This window comes from Enhydra lutris, unplaced genomic scaffold, assembly GCF_002288905.1.
Source record: "Enhydra lutris kenyoni isolate GAN:26980312 unplaced genomic scaffold, ASM228890v2 scaffoldscaffold1, whole genome shotgun sequence".
NCBI lineage: Eukaryota > Metazoa > Chordata > Mammalia > Carnivora > Mustelidae > Enhydra > Enhydra lutris.
Window position 1 is genome coordinate 106,310,673 of NW_019154085.1, and position 22,800 is coordinate 106,333,472.

Below are 22,800 nucleotides of genomic sequence, written 5' to 3' on the forward strand. Positions count from 1 at the left end.
GTCCACAGAAGGCTGTTTAACACAAAAAACAGGCTGGCCTTCTATTTCAGAAATGTGACTTTGGCTGCAGTAAGAGAAGTAGATTGAACAGGAAAAGCTGAGAGTCGGGGAGACCAAACAGGGAGGTGACTCAGTGATCTGGGCAGATGACAGGTTACAGAGGTCTGGACTAGAGTCGTGGTGATGGAGACAGAGGAGAGTGGACACCCACGTAGGAGGGAAGGGAATACAGCGCATGGGTCCCGGCGATGGACAGCTATGACTTGGGCAAGGAGCAGCGGATTCGGCTCGGGTTACTGGATATTTGGGTTACTGGAGAGATGGTGGTGGCATCTGTCAGGGTAGGAAATAGCACATCATAGCAGATATTGTAAATAAGCAGAAATAATGAGGCATCATCATGAAACTAACTTTATTTTTTATCTCTTGCTATTCCTTTAAGTCTGCTGAGTAGGGTGAAAGCTTGGACAGATCTCAGGGCTTTTGTGGTCTCTTAGGTAACCCCAGGTCCTTAGTCACTTTAAGTCAAAGCACAGCCTCAGTAAACATGCAAAGGGGCCAGTCCAATATATTAATTAGCCCCCAGTCCTCATTTAAGAGTTGGGTCCCCACCTCCGTCCCACTGAGGCCCTCTATTCCCAGCTGCTCTCATTCTTCCCACTTTCCAGCAGTTGTGTCTGACCCCACCAGTGTGGGAGTGGGGGACAGGAAGGGGACCGGGACAGGGAAGACTTTACAACTAATGCTGCAGTGAGCTAGCTCTGCCCCTGCTCTTGGCCTGACAGCTGCTCAAGGCACTCTCTCAGGCCCTTTTGTGCATTCTCTGCTGACTCCGGACTGGGCCCTTTCAGGGGAAATGCTTCTCTTTTAGAGGATGGCCCATTCACTCTTTCCCTTTCCACCCTGATTGTCCTTCTATGTCTGCAGGCTGAGGCCCCCAGCCTGGCAGGATCGATTTAGGGCAACTCAGGGTCAACATTTCTTTTTCTTTTTCTTTTTATGTTATTTGAGTCACCATACAGGACATCATTAGTTTTTGATGTGGTGTTCCATGATTCATTGCTTGCGAATGACACCCAGTGCTCATTACAATAGGTGCCTTCCTTAATACCATCCCCCACCCTCCTCCCCTCGGAAACCTTCAGAGTGTTTCCCAGAGTCCACAGTCTCCCCCTCAACTGAAGGAGGGCAAACCAGAGGGGTCAACATTTCTATCAGGGGTTCGTCTCTAGCCTGCAGGTTTTCCTTGCTTTGATCTGCTTTTTGATCTACACTTACTTCCCAGACACAGGACTGAATTCTGCCACTGCAGCTTTGACTTTCTTCTGCAGGACTCAGGGTGAATTTGCTGTGTTCCCCTCTGTGGGGAGTGCATATCAAAGCCTCTCACCAGCTGGGGTCAGTGGGTAGCGCCCCTCCATCTCTCTCCAGTGGGGGTGGTTGATACTCCCAGTGACCATCTCTAAAGGAACTTCTCTTCGAAAAATAAATTTCTTTTTTTTTTTTAAATTGAAATACTGTTGACACACAATGTTGCATTAGTTTCAGGTGTACAACATAGTGTTGAGAGAAGTCTGTACTTTAGGCTGTGCTCACCACACCTGTAGCTCCCATCAGTCACCGTAAAGTGATGTTACAATATCACTGACATTATTCCCTCTGCTGTATCTTTAACTGCTATGACTTAGTCATTCCCACAGCTGGAAGCCTGTATCTCTGACTCTCCTTCACCCATTTGCCCATCCCTCACCCCCTCCCTTCTGACAACTATCAGTTTGTTTATTCATTTGTTTATTTATCTGTTTGATTATTCTTCTGTTTTGATTGCATCTCAGTGAAATCATATGGTATTTTTCTTTTTCTGTTTGACTTTTTTCACTTAGCATAATACCCTTTAGGTCCATCCATGTTGTTGCAAATGGTAAGATCTTATACTTTTTCATGGCTGAGTAATATTCTACCACATGCATGCATGTGCATGTGTGTATGTATGTGAGTGAGTACACATATGTGTATCTATATAGACACATATATTTATCTACCGCACCTTCTTTACCCAGTCATCTATCAGTGGACCCTTGGGTTGCTTCCATAATTTGGCTATTGTAGATAATGTTGTGATAAACATAGGGATACATATATCTTACCGATATATGTGTTCAGTGTTTTTGCCTTTTTGAGTAAATACCCAGGAGTGGAGTTACTGGATCATAAGGTATTTTTATAAAAGATAAATTTCTTAATATTTCTTATATTTTTAAATACTTTTATGGACAATTGATCATTTCACTGGTTCTCATCATCATGTTTGAAATGTCACACCAATGTCTGTACAAAATCAATGCCTGATTTTGGAGTCTGGCATCTCTTGTATGTTGCAATCTCCTTTGAAACCCCCACTTTAATAGCCTGTTGCATTATCCTTTCAATCTTTTCCACCTTCTCTGTTAGAGCTGTAGGGCTGTGGTGCAAAGTCGGTACAGAAAGCATCTTGTCTCTGTATTTCAGCTCAGGAGCTGGAGAAACTGGGACATTAAATGATTGAACATTGTGAGTCTAGATTAATGGACTAAAAGCCTATGGAAGTGATTGAGTCAGGAGGGGTGGGCTCAGCAGTCGTGGACGACCTCTGGGCGGCCATAGCAATAACCACACAAAGCTGTGCCTGAAGTCAGCATTCCTGGGTGGGACAGAGCCTCAATAGCATGGATGTCACCCAAGCTGGGGCTGCCTGAGAAGTAAACTTGAGCCAAGAGCTCACCCAGAGCCCTGACCTGTGTCCTTAGGCAGGAAGAGGCAGAGTAGAGCATCAGGTTGAACTGTGTTAGGCTCTTTGTGATCTGGGGTAAGTTCCTTAACCACTCTGGGCCTCAGTTTCCTTATTTTTTCCCCCTTATTTATTAAATAGAAGTAATAGTAGCTTCTTCACAATGTTGTCCCAAGGACTAGATGAAATAACATCTATAAAATTCTGGCACACTGCAACTCCAGTGGGCAGAGTGAAGGCTGGGATGTCTTCTCTATTTTAATTCTAGCAATTACTACCAAGGGGAGAAAGTAGGCTGAGTTTCCAGGTCCAAAGGAAGAGAAGGCAGGAGTGTTTAGGATGCCGCCAGAGTAGAGGGAAGCCCTGAAGGCCCCGGAGCCAGAGGCCTGTGAGCTCGGTGGCATTGCCCAGAAAGCAGGCGTTCGAAGCAAAGACCTGAAGGTAGTCTGAACACACTAGGGCACTTGAAGCACGCATTTGTTTTGCTTGAGTTGAATCTCAATGGAGGAAAATGTAGGAAATCCATCTGTAGGTACTGCCTCTGTTATTTTCAGGCGCTAAAATGCTATCTGCTTGAATTCATATGCACTTTTTAAAAATGATTTTATTTATTTACTTGTTAGAGATAAAGAGAGAGCACAAGCAGGGGGAGCAACAGACAGAGAGAGAAGCAGGCTCCCCGCTAAACAGGGAGCCCAACATGGGACTCGGTCCTAGGACTCTGGGATCATGACCTGAGTCAAAGGTCGATGGTTAACTGATTGAGCTACCCAGGCATCCAAATTCATATTTTAAAATGGAATACAGCGAAACTATGGAGACAGAAACAAGATCAGTGGTTGCCAGGGTTTTTTGGGGGGAGTAAAAATGGGATGGGGGGATGACTAGGTGGAGCACAGAGGACTTTGAGGGCAGTGAAAATACTCTGTATGATGCCATAATAATGGATATGTGTTACCATACATCTGTCCAAAGCCATAGGACATACAGCACCTAGAGTGAACCCTAAGGTAATCTAGGGACTTTGAGGGAAAATGTGTCTATGCAGGTTCATCGGTGGTAACAAATGTGCCATGTGGCAGGGGATGTTGATAATGGGGGAGCCTAACCCTGCATGGGGGCAGGGGGCTAGAGCAAACCTTTGTACCTCCTTCTCAATTTTGCTGTGAGCTGCTCTAAAAAAGTTGCATCTTTGTCAACACTAGACTATGTTTTGTGTTGAGCCGTACTACCTCTCCTGTTCATCACGACACGAGTAATGAGTCTGCAGAACACGGAGGTCCAACTCCCCATAGCCCCAGAATCCTGCTTGTGCTGGGTTTACCTTAACTGATGGGACTGGCAGCTTGTCCCTGCAGAGTGTTCATAGGTGTGCCCGTACTTGCGCACGCGTGTGTGTGCGCGCGTGTGCTTAGGAGGAGATAACAGGTGGGAGGAGGTGAGGAAGACAAAATGTGACAAACACTTACTTTAACTGTAAGTCTTCTGGCTTCTCCCTGCTCTTCTCCAAGGATGTTTCTGTTAATCCTAAGGGATGGAGAGTCCTAGCAGCGGGAAAACATCACCAGGGTGTGTTTCCCGTGGATACTTGCCGAGATGGTTATCACGTAGGTGTTAGGTACCATGTAAACATGGACTTCCTGTATGAGGAAATTAATTTCTCTGTGTGCTGGGTGTGAATGGGGGCTCATCTTATGTCAGTCTTTACCCTGAAAAGTGTGTCAAGGCATCGTTTGTAGTACATAGTAGGCCTGGTAAAATTGACTGGTTGGGTGATTGTCGGTTTCTGTGATTTGGGGTCTCCAACTTGAGCATGCCTCAGAATCTCCTGGGGGACTTGTTCAAACAGACTGCTGGGCCCCATGCCCGGGGTGTCTGATTCAGTACGCCAGGCAATTTCCCAGGTGACTGATGCTGCTGGCTGGAGGACCATGGTTTGAGCACCACCAGGCCTGCCTGTAAGCAATTATAATAAAAGTTGATGTCATATCTTTTAGGCATCCAAACAAACTAAGTTTACTCTGAGGGGTTTAGAGGATTCTATGGTCAAAAGGAAAATGACACGCAGCTTTTTTTAACCTGGGCCTTTCCCAGGAATCCGAAAGCAAAGCTCAGGTCAACCCCAGCACGGAGAACAGATTCTAGGCCTGAGGCAAGATGTAGTTTCCACACTCCGATCTGGACCCAGCCCTTGGTGATGAGTGAGTGGCAGAGACTGTGAGTTTAATGCTGGACAGTATAGTCTGACAGTGGCTCCCCAGGAGCCATGCCCAAGTACAGAGAGAGAACTGATCAAACAAAGGCAGGATTCCCACCTCAGCCGCCTCATCCACGTCTGAGTGCTCTTTCTTGTGCTCCTTGTTGCCATGTGCGGGCACACCTGGGATCGTCTTGTCACTCAGTTGGCCTGTTGGGCCCATAGCTGGGGGAGAACGCAGGCCTGCCCCTTCCTCTTGGATCCATTTCCTTGCCTCTGGCTAGCTGGAGAAGTCTTCTCAAAAAGCCGTGTTTTCGCTGTTAGTTTTCTCATGGAGAAGAGCACATCGGAGTGAGGACAGAGCAGGTGGAAAGTCTTTTCCAGAAGTTCACTATGTAGGAAGAGGGTCTTCTTTGTGGACCAAGGTTAAAAGATGAAGTGGGCAGAGAAAGGTTTCCTCCCTCTCCCGTGATGGCATGATATTGATTATTATGTCTCCACAACACATTTACCTACTCTTCCTAAAGTATCTTTCCTAAAAAAACACCAGAGACAATGTGTGGTTTAAGTGAGATACTCAAAATGTCTTCACACCTGTTATGTCATGGGGTCCTCATGACAACAACACACCATGGCTGACATGTTGCAGACACGATGAAGCTTTTTCCCGGTGTAACTCGTAAATGAACTCAGGTGGGAAGAAAGAGGAGAAGTAGCCATCTACTACACAGGGGGCGCCGTGTTACTCATGGATTTTTAATCCTCACAATGTCACTACATAGATATGGCTGATCTCATTTTATGGATGATGATAAGGAGGCTCAGAGAGGATTAAGTGACTGGCTTATAGTCACACAGCTGGTAATTGGGAGTAAGAATTTAAACCCAGCCCCATGGCCAGAGAGCTGGGGTTGCTTCCCCTGCAGAGTGGTGCTCTTTAGGACAGCTGTCACCCACGAGGTCTTCAAAAGCTGGTGACAGCGTCGTCCTTGGAATAGGTGAGCCACTTTCTCAGGTTACCTCTTTGATCAGCTCTTTGTGTCAGCCCTTACCCTGACACAGGATTTCTGGTCCAGTGTCTCAGAAAGTCACATGATTTTGGACTTCATCTTCCCCATACACTCAAATCTCTGTTATGAAGAGAGACCTAAAGCGAATGTTTGATTTGCTTCAAGATTACCAAACTGGCTAGTGGTGGGTCGGGACTTCAGTCAGCCTCCCTGGCTCCAGGCCAGCCATTCTTTGTGCACAGTGATAACTATGGGAAGTGTTCAGGGCTTCGGTTTCTCCCTTCTCACATTCCCGAATTGGGGGCAGGGTAAAGCATGTGGACTCAGGGTTGATATTTTCATGCTGTTTCTACTAAAGGTCAAAGTGGCAATGCTGTTCTGGCCATATCTCGTGTCTCCGGTGAGTTATTTATGCCTAACTACACAGCACATGCGCCATTTACACATGCACAGATGCCATCTATGCATCTGAAGGGTGGTTATGACCACAGCCTCTCTATTATTTTACAAAAAGCGCCAGGAAACATGGTGTTTTTCTCAGAATGCCGATATAAAAGTTGATATAAAGATTGGTGGTGTGTAAGCTTTGACATTACATAAATATATATAGGCATTGTAAAAGTTAACAACCGTTTTATTTATAATTATATTGCAGATTGATATTTTTATATCCACATTGTCGACGGTAACCTTTCCGCCTTCACTTCAGTCTTGGCCTGTAATGTTTATACTAGATTTTTATGTCTGGTTTTCCTTCTGTGACATCAGGGCACACACGGTCTCTCCTGAGTCATAGTGGTATTGGTGTCACTCATTGGTTTCTCCAGGAAAAAAAACAAAAACAAAAACATTCTTGTCCCCCTGGATTCATAATTCTGGGTATCCTGGCCTACAGTCGGGTATCTGTTCATTGCCCTGTAAATACAAACTGAACTTTCCCTGTTCTCTACAACCTGTAATAGTACTTCTGGATGCCACATCTGTCTTGCATCATAGAAGAGTTACATCCGGTTGAAATTTGAGCCCCTGGATTAAGAAATGTCAGTTATCTGACTCTTCCAGGTTTACAAGAACGTAGATCCAAACTCTCCTCCTCGCATACGAACGAGGAAGATTATAGCATGTCTTTATCCCCTGCTTAGCTCTGCTCGAAGGGAAAAAAAATACCCCATCTTAAATATTTGTTCTTTTCTACAGAAGATTTCTTATTGAACAGGGAACTAGTGCCTTCAGCTGGCAGGAAACCATCTTGGCGTGGCTTTTAAAGGGGAAAGGGAAAAGTGGTATCTGCATGGTAGGCAGAACTACTGACCCTAGAAAATGCTATTTCCTTTCTTGATGGGCTCAAATTAAACATTTTCTCTTATTTATTTATTGTTAAGATTTTATTTATTTATTTGAGAGAAAGATAGACATAGAGAGAGAGAGCATGAGCAGGGGGAGGGGCGGGAGAACCAGGCTCTCCACTGAGCAGGGAGCCCGACGGGGTCTTGATCCCAGGACCCTGGGAACTGAGTGGAGGGCAGACACTTAACCCACTGACCCACCCAGGTGCTCCATTGCTGGGCTTCAAGTAAACAATGTCTAGATTATGGCAGGGCTGCAGGTGGACAGCTCGGTGCCCATGGAGGAAAGAGCAACCTCTGGGAGCTGGAGGTGTGGATTCTGTGCCAGGCTTTACCGCTCATTACTTACATGACCTCCCTGAGCCTCAGTTTCCGTGTCAGTCAAAGATGGCATTGAAAGGTACTCCGTTACCTACCTTGTGGGATGGTGTGTGCAAAGGTTTGGGAAAAGTGCGATGCATGATATTTTTTTCCTCATGGTTTCCCTGGATAAATTTAATCACTTGTTCACTCAGCCAACACGTTTTAATCTAATTGCTAAACAAAGACTTAAAGCTTTGTCTGAAGGATGCAGCCTGATGTGAGTGTGGGATCCATGCCTGCTGATGGACGTGGGTTTGTTGTTTCTGGCATGTGCACTTCATCTGCCTGCCACACCTAGGACTAGTTCAAGGTTTTCTGTTAGAGAGGTCGGATGAGCCTTTTGCAAAGCAGCAGGCATATTCACGACCTCCTTGCTTGGATGAGAAAAATGTGGTCTTGGGAGGAGCCTCCTCTCTGCTCTATCAGACACTAGGCCTATAATTATTCAGTTATTCCCAAAAATTTCATGATATTTCTCTATCTGCCAGATAATCATTAGTGGTTAAAAGTATGGCAGAAAGGAGAGATGCCTGGGTGGCTCAGTGGGCCTCTGCCTTCTGCTCATGTAATGATCTCAGGGTCCTGGGATTGAGCCCTGTATCGGGCTCTCTGCTCAGTATGGAGCCTGCTTCCCTTCCTCTCTCTCTGCCTGCCTCTCTGCCTACTTGTGATCTCTGCCTGTCAAATAAATAAATAAATAAATCTTAAAAAAAAAAAAAAAGAAGTATGGCAGAAAGGAGAACAAATCCTATCCCCAGGAGCTTGCCTGGTGGTGGTCTCTCCCAATGTATCCCAACGTGGGGATATGTTAATATCCCTACTTCTATATAATATATAGTGGGGATATATCAATATCACCATTTATAGAGCAGGAAAATGAGGTTTGGATTTGCAAAGGGCCCTGCCTAGCCTCATATCAACCTCACCTAGATGGTGCATGGGGCCGTCCATGAGAAAGCCAGACTCTGTCCCCAGAACCCCTGCACTTTCTCCTATATTCTGCCCCTTCCTGAAGCTGTGCTGGGTTTGCACTGAGGAGTCAAAAAGTTGGTGATGACAATCCAGGTGATAGCTAGACCAACAAATTAAGGTGTTAATCTTTTTCTGAACCCAGAGTGGCAACACCAGGAGAGTGATCCAGTGAGCTCTGGGTTGGTGGGAGTAATGGTGACCACGGTGTTCCAGGAAGGAGCTGGTACTGGTGGACTATCCCTGGGGAGGACACAGATGACATGCACATGAAACATTTCTTGGATTCAAACTGAGTTCATTAGGTAGACCATAGCTCCCTGCTCTGTACTACAGAGTGGGCCCCAAATGTGTAGGTAAGGATTCAACCAAGAATCTAGGGCTCACCCACTAGAGTCATCCAGGTCTTTTATTTGTGGGCCATATGCTAAAAAGAGCGACATAGATTTTCCTTGTTTTAATTACTGTTTACACAGGGGGACACATTTGGGCTATCTAGAGGAAGTGGGTGGTCTCACTTATGTCTACTTCTCCACATTACCCTTTGCCACACCTCTACATTCAGACTCTGGGGCAGCCAGAGGGCACCAACCCAAAGTCTTGCCCTGTTTCATGCCTCTTTGCTTATACACTTGAGGATCCTTTCATCTTTCACTGTGGTCTGTGTCCTAGCCTTGGTTCACCTCACTGTGGTCACGATCCGTCTTCTGATGGCCGCCGTTGGGTGTGGGGAGCCCTCCCCTGTGCCGCCCAGCTCCCCACCACAGTATCTAGGCACTATACCACCCACTGCCTGTCTGCACCATCAGACTATGAGATCCTCAGGCACAGTGACGGTCAATCTCTCTTCTGTTTTCACAGCACCTGCCATCATGTCTGGCACACAGTAGGTGCTCAAGAGATGCTTGTTGACCGGGGAACAAATGTATGAGTCACTCAGCAGTAGATGAAAAGGAAACACGCTGCCAACACCCCACAGTAACCCTGCTCAGTGACTGTGGTGTGCCATGCTGGAAACCTGTGCGCCACGTGTGTTCCAGAAACACCTTCTCTTTAGCTGTCAGTTTGGTGAAAAAGCATTCCTAAGTCTTCCGGGCTGGGTTCAGTGACTGCCTTTGAATCCTTGAGCATGGCCCTGTCTTGGGCCAGAAGCCAACTGCCGGACAACATTAACAGTTACAAATCCAGGAATAGCAGGACCCCAAGTGGCTCTTATGACAATAACAAAGTGATGTAACTTTTCTGTCTGGCCTAGATAAAGATGTGGCATGGACTCCTTGAGGGCAGGACATATGTCTTATTTATCTCTAGAGCCACAGCATGAGTCACGGGCATGGCACATCTTTGGTGCTGATTAATGTTAATTGTTACTTGCTGAATGTTTGCTGAATGTTTGCTGAATGCATACCTGAGCCTGCAGTGATCCACCATAACCCTTTATAGATGCCAAGTCCCACTGAAGAATGAAGAAATGCCAGGACTCGAGGGAAACATAATAGACCTTTGGATTTCAAATCAATGATTTTAAGGTTTGATGGTGGATAAAGTAATATTTTTGTGAGAGCCTGCTATATTTTTGTGAGAGCCTACTCTGTATTCGTAACTTCACACACATTATCTCACTTAATCTTTGCATTAGTGTGGTTGAAGTATATGGCCGTCCAAGCTTCGTGAATGAAGAATGGAAGCTCAGAGACATGGAGCTATTTGCCCAAGCCCACACAGATGGAAAGCAGTACAATTGGGAAGGAAACCCAGAGCTGGTCTGAAACCAGAACCTTTGCCAGGATCACCACTCCTTTCAGGCCTTAGATTCAGTGGCTGGAAATCGAGAGACCCGCTCAGCTCAAAGAAAGTCAGAGCGCCATCAGGCATTTAAACTCTGGCTCTGCTGGAGGGTTCATTCAGCAGGACACCTTTGAATTCAAATCTGAATGCAATTTGTAGAAGGGTTTCCAGTGTGAGGCAGGGAGCTGTCACTTCCACTGCTGTTCAGCCTCAGGGGGTGGTGCTGGCTGAGATTATCTTTGAAAAAGAAAGATCAGAGGCGCAAACTCTGAATTTCAGATACTGTTTCAACCTCCAGTGTCCTCCTCATCTCCCTCCAGTTTGTGCACTTGTCTTCCTCTTAAAAGGATAATTTAGAAATGACTTCACTTTCGGCGACACGGTGGCCTATTTGGGGCGTGTGTGAGAAGCCAACTAGGTGAAATTAGCATTGCAGGCACTTGACAGTCACTTTATTAATTAGACTGCTTTATTTAGCAGACACTCTTCCTCTCGACCCCCTCCTGCATGTGCCGAGTAAGGAACTACTTATGAGTGGTGAGTTGAGGAGTGTGGGGATGGGCCCCTCGCCCCAAAATAGCTCCCCTTCTAGCTGGCCGAGTATCTCAAGTTTTCCTGCAGGTAAGCCTCTGTGTCCTGGCCAGTTGTAAATATCACATTGACCCCAGGAGGGGAGAAAGCAACCTGGAAGTTGTTTGGAAAGGGTTTGAGAATCTTTGTCTACCTCCCAGCCAGATCAAAAATCCTTTTTATAGTATTTTCCAGATCTGGCCATCTAGCTGCTGCACAAATGCTTCTCGTGGACAGAGGCTCCCACTATCACAGTTGATTGTCTCTACTGGCTAAAGTTTTTCTAGGAGCCCAAATCTGTTTCCCCAGGTTTTCATGTCAGCACTGAGAATGCGTCTAAAATAGTGAGGCTGTATTAAATGTCAGTAGGCAGAACTCTCCCCAAATCCCAAATCCCTGTTCTGTCTTTCCCTGTGGAGCCTACATTTTCCCATGTAGTCTGAGAATTTACATTAATAGGGATCACCATTCTCTCTAGCACATTTGAATTTCTCCCCTTTGTGGATTTCTCTTTTGAGTTGAAATGTTCTTTTAACTTTGGATGCTCTGTCATTTATGGTTAAAGCCAAAAGCATCAATTGATGTATCTATGCTTATTTTTATTCAAAATTTTCCTTCTAACATCAAATTTCTTGATTATACAGTATATTTTCTGCCTCAACTTCCTTTCATGAATCCATCCATCCATCCATCCATCCATCCATCCGTCCATTATATATCCATCTGGTTATTTATTCATCCATCTTGTCAAGAAAGTATTTTCCAAGTTCTCATTAAATGCCAGAGGTAAGGAAGTCATGTTCCGTGTTCAGGGTTATTTGGGAGCTGATGACAAAACCTATCTGCCAATAATCAAGTCCCACTTGCCTTCCCTCCAGCACCATCTTACCTTCCCAGTCTTGTGAGTGTACCTCTCCTTGGCAGCCTTAAGGGAAGACTGTTTGAAGAGAGTTTTAGAAGTGTGGCTCTCAGATGTTGAGGCCTTGTATTGCAGGGTAGAGGTGAAGAGAACAGGGACAGTGCTGAGTCCCTCCACTGCCGTCCTGCACAGAGCACCTCTTTACCTCCTCCGCACCCATGAACACACCTCTCTTCTGGTTAGAACTTCCAAAGAACAAGGACAACAGACACATGCTTCTACATAATAACGATGCAACTCTCTTACAACAAAGGTGATCTCATTCTTGCCATGAAATAGGAGAAACTAAGGCACGGATGCCACAGCATACCAGCTTGGAGGGATGCTCATGGCCCATCCAACCAATCACCATTGTCCTTTACTATCTCATCATGTCCAAACTACATTATAAAGTTAAACGAACATCACAACACATATAAAATAATAAGGGAATGGTAGGTGGGAAAGAAAATTGGTCAATATATACAAATATGTGAATAATAATAGAGGAATATGTGTAGTTGTTGTGGCCCCTGTTGATGCGACAGGTTATGAGACCATTGTCGGTATTGGTAATTTATTTTTTCCACCATCCATTCCAAATTCCCTTTGCCCTTTTGCCTTCCCTTTATCTGGCTTTTAGCGGGTCATCGTTCTTTGCCTGGTGTGATGACTTGACAATCTCCTCTTGAAGAGTCTCTACCCTTGATGGTACTCACTGCATTGGGTTGTTGTGGGTTTTCAGTAACTTTTGCCATTGAGTATAGAATCACCAGATGGCTCCCCAGAGAATACTCTGGATTCTTGGCATATTCTCCTCACTTCCCATTGCTTAACAGCAGCTGTATCTCTCTTTGGTAATCAGGAGATATCATTAAACTTGGTGTAGTAACCCTCTCTTTTGCCTCTTGGATTAGTGGAAGGAGGCACTCAGAATGGCCAGGTAGCCATCTCAAGTTCAAATTCAATGGCACGATTGTTGTTTCCCTCCAGTGAATACATGACTGCCTTGGGAACAAACACCTCGAAACCAGCAGACTCCAAAGTTATGCAGATGTGAAGAAAAATTTTGCAAGTTGAGGGGTGCCTGGGTGGCTCAGTCAGTTAAATGTTTGCCTTCAGCTCAGGTCTTGATCTCAGGGTCCTGGGGTTAAGCCCCACATTGGGCTCCCTCTCAGCAGAGGAGCCTGCATCTCTCCCTCTTCTGCCTCTCTCCTCCGCTCATGCACTCTCTCTCTCTCAAATAAATGAATAAAATCCTAAAGAATTTTTTGCAAGTTGGCTATAGGAGTAACAGCAAGGGTGGCCACTCCTGGTTTCATTGCTTAGATCTTCTGCATTTGCATTTTGGCTGTCAGAGAAAGAGTCCTGTATTGGTTGCTGGTTCACAGCATATGCTGCATTTTATTGTATTGCTTCCCGACTCTGCACGGCAGTGTCTTTGAGGTGGTGCCATAACTGAGTTTTAACAGGCCACTGCAATTTTCTAGAAGGTCAGCTGTTTCTGCATAATAGCGAAACAGTAAGAACAGTGAATGCCAAGGGCACAAGTCCATTGCCTTACTCATTCTGCCGAAATGAGTTTCTTTTCGAGAAACAATGTTATGTGGGAGCAACATTATGATAACAACAAAGGCATTCAGTAAGTTCAGGGATGATGGTCCAGCAGAAGCTTTGGGGACCAAGAAGGAAAATCCAAATCTAGAGCAAGTCTATTTGAGTGAGGACAAATTACTGACCCTTCATTAGACGGGGCCCGATGTAATCTAACTGCCACCAGGTGTCTGGCTGGTTCTCTAGGGAATGATGCCATATTGTGAACACAGTTTCCATCTCTGATTTTGGTAGGTGGGGTATTTAGCAATCATAATAGCCTCCAGAGGTCTGTGCTGTTGAATCAAGGCATAAGTTCAATCTCTGTCCTAGCCACGGAGCTCAGGAGCTGGGGGAGGTGGAGAAAGAGGCTGACTTGTCTAGGCTGGATTCCCTTCTCTGCTTGGTTAGTGAGACAACGTCTGTAGAGGTGTCCTTTGGTAAAATGTTGAATGGAATACAGGGTATCTTCTTCAGACTCTGCTCATTCTGACAAGTTCATCTCTCTACCTGTTCTTCAGAGTTTGTTGTCACCACTTCCCTGATCTTACTCCTTCCAAAAGCCTTCGCTCATGGAGCCAAGCCATTGGTTATGGCTCAGGAGTCAATGCAGATCTGTACCTCTGACCTGTCTCTTTGCAGGCATGGTTTGATCCTGCAGATTGAGCTTTCCTTCTCAGCCAAAGAGGTCCTTCCTCTCCTGTCCGACAGTCAGTCTTCCCAATATGAACTCTGCAGTGTTCTCATCCAGGTGTTTCACTTATAAAGGAATGTGGGGTCTGCAAGTTCTATTTCCACAACCTTGCATTGTCCGCCGCTCCCCATCCCCCTGCAGATTCATAACCTTAGGTAGAGCTCAATGCATTCCGGGGACATGAGCATTAAGAAATAGTTGTTGATAATCTCAGCTGCTGTACACAGAAAGGCGTGATTCACAGCAGAGTTTCTAGAAGCTGCCCCAGAGACCCATGCTTGGTGTCTGCCACAGCCTTGTGCCTGCCTGCTTGCTGGAGCAATGATAGCTTCCGCTTCTTCCTACCTTCCAAATCGTTCAGGATTGCTGCTCTTTGGAAGATGTGAAAAGCGAACAATGCTGGCAAGCGAGTCTGGGACACATGGTTTGTGACCTTCTGCTCCTGTGCCATATGGGAGAACTTAGCAGAGTAGAGATAGGGACAATTCCCGACTGACAATATCCAGCTCAAAGCACCTGGCAAGCAGCACCCATGCAGTCATGTGACAAGAAGGCAAAGTAGGGATAGAGAAGGAAGGAGGGTTTCTGTGAGTTAGCTATGAGCGAATTGAGGAAGGAGATAAAGAACACACCTGGAATTGAAGGGGAGGTTTACCATCACTAGAAAGCTTTCATGATTGTTCTTGCTTGAATGGGCAGTTTCCAAGTATAGAACAAGGGTATAACTGGTCCTTTAAAAATGGCTTACATCCTGCTGGAAACTAGTTCCTAAAAATTAATAAATTTCCAGAGATTCCTCGAAAGCTGTCAAGGGAAACAATTCTCCATGGGATTTGTTAGAGTGGTTTGGGTTTATAGAAATGCCAGAGTCTTTCTCTTGCTGATGTGTTTTCTCTTAGGCATGAAATATGTTCCAGTGAGAGCCAGAAGAGTGATAGAGCCAAGGAGTGAGCAGGACACATGTGTTTGTTAAGAGGTTTGACAAAGCATCCAGAAGGGGGCATCTGTTATTAACAGTGGGAGCTAAATTGCACTCTTTTGTTTCTCTTGGCACAAACTTAGAAATGAACCCAAATGTCCCCTTTGGTATGATCACTGAAATGTGAGTTCTCTGGAAAAGAAGAGGGATTTACCACTTGAAATATGTGTATTTTCTTGGCATAATACCCAGAATATCTGAATTATAAATAATGCATACATGATTATTCCCGATTCATATTTTAACCCTCAATATTGCATAACAGGGAGAATGTTGGCAATGTTTTGGCTTATAATAAGCGGAGCAAAGATTCAGAAGCAAACTCACCTCTACCAGAATGAGCCCTGATACATAGCAAAACCCTAATCCGCCTTCATCTGCGGGCTGAATGAACTAGAGAGTATGGATATGTGTCAAGGTTCTGTTTTTAGGAACTAGGTCAGCTCATTGGGAACTTTTCATGAATGACGGGGAGCCTATACTCTGCAGCTGCAGAGTCAGAGGGAGATGGTGAATGATGGGTCCTGGTGAGGCCCAGTGGTGCAGGAAGACGGTATAGCAGGTGGATCTAGAGGGAAACATGGGAGGTGCAAGGAAGGACAAACCCTGAGGGTTTCTGGAGGAGAGTGAACTATATGGTTCAAGCAGTAGGCTGGGGAGAGGACTTCACAGGTCCTGGGCTTGCTTGTCCAAGTTGTGTCTGTGGAGGTTGAGTTGGCAAATCAAAGTCCCAGGGCCAGGGCTGCTAGTGCCTGGAGACCTGGTTGTGCCCAGGAAAGGTGCCACAGGGCAGCTCTGAGCCACCAATGGTGAGTGTCCTCCTTCTGCGTCTCTTCTTCGTTAATGTCCCTTCTATGACTGCTTCCTCCAAGGTCGGCGCTTGTCAGCTGAGTTCCAGCATTCTGGATGTGGGGAGTACATGGTCTTGGCCTCTTCTCAGTGTGCTGTGACTCGCCTCACCAGGGGTAGGGCCTGCCAATTTTAAACTATCTGACTCTGGCTGGAGGCCATTCCTAGCCAAGAAAAGCATCCTGTTGAAGTAGGTGATTGTGCCCATGTGGGTGACTTCGGTTCCAAGCGACAGAAACTCAACTCAAACCAGCTTGCCTCTCTTTGCTTCACATAACTGAAGAGGGCAGAGACAGATCTAGGTTCGAATGCATCAGTAGATGTTTTTCAAAAGCAAGGGGGGTAGGGTGGAGCATAGTGAAATGGGCGAAGGTGGTCGAAAGGTAGGAACTTTCGGTTATAAAAGAATGAAGTCCTGGGATGTAATGTACAGCCAGGTGACTACCATTAATAAAACCACATTGTATATTTGAAAGTGGTAAACAAAACAAAGCAAGGACAGCAGAAGACAGAGAAACAGATGATGTCATGACTCACAGGGACTCACACACCCTCTCTCACTCATCTGTGAGGATCTCCGACTTGTTATCGCTTTGGGGAAGGTTTTCTACCCGTGGCTGAGGGTTTACAGTTTCATGAGCTCAGGTCCACAAGTAAAAGTATGTTTCCTTTTCCCTGTGGTCTTGTTTAAGTTCTGAGACTGAGCCTCTTTGGACCAGGTTAGAACCTATGGGCATCCCTGGTATCATCTCTGTGGCTGGAGAGATTCGATGTTCTGAACAGCCAGGTCTGACCCATGTACCTGCTTCCAGAGACAGGGGCAGAATTATTAATCTGCAAATGGGGAGGGTGGATGGTTCCCTGAAGTAAATTAAGGTTCTGATAGTGGAAGAAAGGGCAGGAAAAAAATGTCAACTGGATGGGGAGCAGCAAGAAGTTAGGCCAATGAGGTTGACTCAGAAAGCATCTAGAAGAGCAGGGGCAAATCTCAACCATGACTATCACTTGATTGGAATGACTGCCTGAAAGGTGGTGTTGAGAAGGATTCTGAGGCTGTCTCAGTATGCAATAACTGGTAAGCGGGGTCTGTCCTGGATGTGGAAGGGAGCCCTGGTGATCTAAGGGCCATGTATTAGCCAACCCTGATGTGGAAGATGGCTGTATTTGGCCACCCACATTACCAAAGCCTTGAAAACAAGAAAGTTCTTTTTTTTCCTCTGAGAAAGATAACATGAGACTGTAAATACATTTTCCTGTTGATGGTGAATAAAGTATTTATATCTCCTGCTTTGATGATGGTCCCAGGGCATCCCACTACCCTTTTCCTTTTGTGGAAATCAAGGTAATGCAGAGAACCTGGCAACCATTGTCAAGATCTGGGTAGAAACCGCCTCACGATGCCTGGGGAGTGCTTGCATGCCTCTGCTTCTGACACAATTACATTGTGAAAGAGCCAATTGTGTGAAAGATGTAAAATGTTTCTGAGTGGATTTCTCATCTTGACAAACTTCTCTGCTAACTGCCAGGGAGCACGGATCTCTTTGGCTGTTGAAGGAAATAGGCATTAACGATGCTGGGAAGTTGGGGCACCAACAGCCCGAACCCCTCTGGCCCCTGCCCAGTACAATCAGCTTAATCTTCCCTGGCACTGCCCCTGCAACCCCCACCTCCAACTTTGGGGCCTCATTATACATGCCCTTTAGGCCCACGTTTTCTCCTTTGTACCTCTGACCATCCTAATGAAGACAGTTAGCTTAATTTTTTACCACTGCTGCTCAAGGACAAGTCTGTTTCCCCTGATGCTGTAGTAGTTGAGGCCCCCAGGGATTGACCACCAGGACTGGGGCTCAGCGAGATGTTTTCGGGGTGCATTCTCAGCACCACCCCTGAGGGTCTGTACTTGGCATGAGGACACAAAGATAAGCATCACCATCCCTGCCCTCCAAGAATGTTGAGTCCATGAGTGAAGACGGTCTCCATCAAGGAGTACACTGTCATACAGAACACTGAATTCAAAATGAAGGGTAGATCTGTAGAGGTTGCCCAGAAGAATCAATAATGAACGTAGGCTTGTCCTCCTTGCCCAAGCGCACAGTCATCCGGTGACGTTGGCAGGACCTTTATTTATCATTCCCACTTACTGGACATAGCCTTTCATTCATTATTTTGCTTTCTTCTTGTACCTGCTATGGGTCAGGTGTGTGGTTAAGGGCTGGGGATACAGAGGTGAGTAAGCTGTCCCTGCCACCCCTGTTTGAGGAGCTCACCTGTACCTCTGGAGAGACAAAGGTACTTAGTAAATGGATCTGGGGGTGCAGCTGAACCTTCTTTCCTCTATTTCAAGCTCTCTCCCCCAAAATCCCCTGAATTGTATATTTCACAGCAGGGCAACCGCAAAGATAAGGCATTCCTAAAATGATCCACTTTTGAAAGCAGCACAGGATATTTTGCTGTCAGATTTTTCTCTGACGGTTTTCAGAGGCTTTGTCCTGAATGAAGGAATGAATGAATACAACCCCTGACTATACAAATACAAATGCAGATAGAAGCTACTGGTGAGGAGATACTTGGCGAACACAGCAATTTGACTCTCTCAAATTCTCTTGGCTCAAAGGGTTGTTGATATATCCTTGAAGAATTTTTAAAGAAACTCCAATAAACACCATCCTTCAGAGTTATGTTTACAAAGCCATCTATTATGTATACAAAGAAGATCCCAGGGAAGGAATCTTTGGATTCTGTAGGCACTGCATGGAACCCTGTGGTGCCACTAGCAGGCACCCCACAGGACAGCTGGAACCCAGCCCCCAAGATCCTGGGGAGACCTGGGCTTCTGCCACCTCCCCTTCCCTGGGCAGAACACAATGGAGGGGCCTCCAAGCCTTTCTTTCCAAGGCCATTAGAAATGACATTACAGTTATTTTTCTGAAATCACCTAATATGTCGGTTATGCCAATGATTTGTTCAGACTCATTTTTACCACTTCCCTGAAAAGTTGTTTATAAGGAGATTTCTCAGCTGATACAGAGAATATTCTTATTCTGTTCCTCCAAGATTAGGCTGTCCTAGCTAGAGGCCAGAGAGGGTGATGGTTAGCCCCTATCAGCACCTGCAGAGAAGACCGCCTGGCTGGGCCCACAGAGGGCTTTCTGGACAGCCCTCGATCCTGCGACCAACACACACCTGGTCCCGGAAGGGCGGGACCGTGCTGTTCTGGGCGGGGCCGGCACGTCGCTTTGCCCTTTTCACGTACTTCTCTCTCCCTTGGGGGCTTGGAGGAGCTTTGGGGGGCAGAACAACACAACATAAGGCTGGGTAGAGTTGGAATGGGACCTATGGTTCTACTCTGTCCCTCTGTGCCTAATTAACCTACCTTGGGACTCAAGGAAAGCAAAGAACCCTTTGCACAAAGCCAGATAGTTTTGGCTCTCTCCTCCAGAGCATACTGTTTGGGATTATTTAGGGTCAGTTTTGCTAAGTCCATTTCAATTTAAAAAAAAAAATTTTTTTTTTATCTTTCCACTTGACCCAATACTGCCTTTATGAAAGTTAAGATGGGGTTCGTTAACTTTATCCTATCATCATCAGCTAATATCTAGCACCATAGGATTTTAGATGAAAATTTGCCATCCTCTAGAGTCCATGCCCGCCATGGAACAGCTACTGTCTTATCACGAGCTCCTCCCTTAGCAAGAAGCTTCCTGTTTCCAGAGTCTTCTGCAGTGAAGGGCCACGTGTACGAGTGAATAAATGAGAGCCAGACAGTTTGTGAGTGGGACCTTTCAACCCTGCGGCCTCTAATATGCAACTGTGGGATTCTGTAAAGGGAAGTCTCTGGGTTCAGAGTTTGGTTTTCACACTTAGCTCTTGTGTATCTTTGTGCAGTTTTTAAAAGGCTACTTATTATCCTGGGAATGCAAGCTTTTCTTGCAGTGTTGCTGCAAGGAGGCTGGGGCTTGTCAGGGATGCTGCTCTCCTCCCTGCCATGTCTTCCCTTATGAAAGAAACATAAATAAAGCAGCTAAAATGTATCTTCAGGAAGTAAAGATCAGAATTCAATTTAGTGCTGCAAGGGGTCACTTGAACTTTGGGACTACCCTTTCTCTGGCCCAAAACTATTTAGATTTTCAACAGAAAATGCTAGAAATGTGTTTTCTTAATGTTTTTCACGTGCACATCATTATTGCAGAACGTGGCCTTGACCTACGTTTGAGTGTCTACTCTGGTTACACAGCCATGGCCCGTGTTAAGCTCTGGAATGGATGCAGAGCCAGTTTAAATTAAGTCCTGCTTATGGTCAAGTATGCACAAAGGCTTGGACTGGCTGGTTGTCATTGTGTCCCTCACAGGTCTTTGTTGTGGTATCACTCTTCTTGTCTAGAACTAGGGTTCTGGTACTCCTGCCCACTGGGGTGAGAATGGTCATGCTGGCTTTCTTAGAGGGGCTGTGCTTTTATCCCCTGATGATCCACACCTGCCAAAGCTCTGTTGGTTCTCCACTGGCTTTGGTCACTGATGTCTTCTCTCACTGGCCTCTGACTGGCGGTCTAGCTTTTGTCAGGTGGCATTGTCATGATCTTCAGGCGTGGAGTTGGCCACTACTTTGCAGCATCTCCAAGTTGGAGATCTGCCCTCCTCCTCTTCCTTGGAGTGGTCTACTTCACAGCTTTTAAAGAGGGTGAGATTTGTGTGTCTGGGTTGCCTCCTGAGGCTGGCAAACATGTCCTATCTACCACTGGTGACCTTCTCTAGGCCCAGGGGGCACTGAAGAATCTCTCCTACCCCAACCTTGGCTCTGAGGAGAACTGAGGGGGACTTTTGCCCTGTTCTGATCTTGCTCTGCCACTCTGACATTTCCTACCTATGGCTAGAGTGGTGCCATGTTGGATATGGGGATTCTCTGAGGGCTCTTGAAAGTTTTTCCATCTGTGTCTGGGAAGGCCCAAAACAAGTTTCATTTTTTAGCATTCTTACAAAACTTGTCTGGGATTCTGGTTCAGATTTGATCACATATGTACAGGAGAGAAGGGAAAGGAGTAGAGGACAGAATTCTTCTCTTTTCCTTTCTTCCCCACTCCTTACTGTTTTGACAGGAACTTTTTCTGTATCACAGCCTTTTTCCTGGGGTGGCATCTACCTTCTCCCTCTCCTGGCGCCAAGATGACAGGAAATAAAATCCACAAAAATGAAAAGACCTAGATATCCAAAATACCAGAGATGTTTCCCAAATTATCCTTGTTACTAAAGCAAGTTTAAGGTCAAAGGAGAGCAAGCAGTCCCTGCCACTTCCTTTGGGAGACAAGATAGGGAAGCCCCTGGAAGGCTGGGATTACCCATGGCCTCGTGATTGACCTGGTTGAGATCCTTCTCCCCACTCCCTGGCCTTGTCCCTGGTATACATTCATACTTTCTTCCTGGGAGCTGTTAGCTATCACCCAGCTGAACATTCTTTCCTTGGCGCCTTATGTGAAGAGGCCATGTGTGCTTGGTTGAACAATTCTGTGTTCAGATCACCCCTTCTGGGGACATGGGCTAGTCTGAACAAATAGAGAAGAGGACTTGAGAGATACTTGGGCTTTCTCTTACCTACTGGGGGACACTGAGTGAGGCACTCAGCTTGACCGAACTCTCCATGTCCCCCAGCAGTCCTGGAGAGGTGAGGAGCTGCCAAGAGTACATTCTTTCTTGGAAGGTGAGCTAACAGGCAAGGGAAGTGGGATCTTTTGGGCTGTTAGGACTTTTCCATGACAAACTAAATTGCAGTTTTCTGTTTTGTAACCATTTGTTTGATGTCATTTTTACAGAAGCTCTGCTTTTTTTTTTTTTTTTAAGGATGCTTTTTCATGTTGCAATTTGTCTTGTGATTCCTTCCTTATTATTTCCTGCTCCTGCTACTGAGAGCTGGCTTTCCACAGGTGCTCCTGGAGCCCACTGCCATCCGTCAGAGTGTTTTCCTCTGAATCTGTCTCCAAGGGGAGCTCCCAGGATGTCCCCCTTTTGTCAAGATATGCTGAGATGACATTAACAGACGATGTCTCACTGTTAATCCACGTGGAGATGGAAACTTCTGACTGCTTCTCTTTGCCTCTCTCCGATGCCATTATACCCTGTGCTTGATACAATCTGATGCTACGGATGCTGCAAAACGTGAGAAGATCACAATGCCCCTTTCTTTGGAAAGTTACACAAGTTCCTTCCAATTTTGGAGGCTGCTTTTCTTCCACAAAAATTACCTGGAGAGTGGTTGATCATCTTCTCTTGAGACAGCTCTAAAAGGAGAAGGGAGATAGAACTGTGTTATTGAGTGCTACTTGGCTGTATTCCAGCGATGGGAGGAACACCTTGCCTGCGAACTCTCGGCACTGGCGGAGAGGGATCAGCAGGCTCAAGGGGAGCCTGGAGAAGCGCTGCAACCACCTGCTGGGCTCTGGTTCCTGGACATTGGGTAAGTTGCCCTGTCATTTCTTTTCTTTCTTCCCATTCATTTCTTGGAAGTGAAAGGTCATCAATGCTAATAAAATATTAGCTTTTTAAAAATTACCATATAATGTATTTCTTGTTTCAGGAGTGCAGGTCTGTGATTCATCAGTCTTACACAGTTCATGGTGCTCACCATAGCACATACCCTCGCCGACGTCCGTCACCAAATTATTAGTTTTGGTAACAGTGGAATCAATGACAATAGCAGCCACCATTGGTCGGTATTGAGTCTGCATGAGAGTTGCCGGCCCCGCGTCGCACTCACACTGGCTTTACAGGACAGAGAGTATTATCTGC